The sequence below is a fragment of the Palaemon carinicauda genome, chromosome 36 (assembly GCF_036898095.1).
Source record: "Palaemon carinicauda isolate YSFRI2023 chromosome 36, ASM3689809v2, whole genome shotgun sequence".
Taxonomy (NCBI): Eukaryota; Metazoa; Arthropoda; class Malacostraca; order Decapoda; family Palaemonidae; genus Palaemon; species Palaemon carinicauda.
Window position 1 is genome coordinate 25,854,964 of NC_090760.1, and position 638 is coordinate 25,855,601.

The window sequence follows — 638 nt, forward strand, 5'->3', positions numbered from 1 at the left end:
TGGTAACCTGACGTCCTGAGAGGCCGTCTGGAGCATGTCCCGCGCTACGAAAATGACTAACTTGAAGTTTCTGGAGTGAATTGGGAGGATATATATAAGGGCCTAGCAATGCATAGGAACGAGAGATCCTGCCTGACCCTTTGAAAGAGCCAACGACCACCAGTCCTCTCTCCAGCAACTATCCAGCCTCTAAGTATTCCTCTCCAACGTGCATAGTATTTCCTCTCTAACGTGCATAGTGTTTCCTCTCAAATGTGCATAGTGTTCTATCTCAAATGTGTATAGTGTTTTTTCAAACATCGGAATTCTTTTAATTTTAATTCTGAAAGAAGTGAAGTGTATTTTTTAATATAGTTTAAATTGTAAAATTTATTAATTGGTTTTTGTAATTGGCCCTGTGAGATTTGGTTGAAATGTGAAGTGTATTTATTTTTCTTAACCGTTTGGTAACGTTGTATGAGTCCTAAAGATCCAAGAGTAACAGTTACGTATATGTAAGTGTAATTTATTTACTATAGTTTTAGTGTCAACTTTTTTCCTTGATTGTCAAAATTAAACGTTTTCATAGATTAATTTATAGTGAAAAAAAGTGATTGCATAATTCTTAAAGTGTCAATAGAATATATTTATTTCTGTAA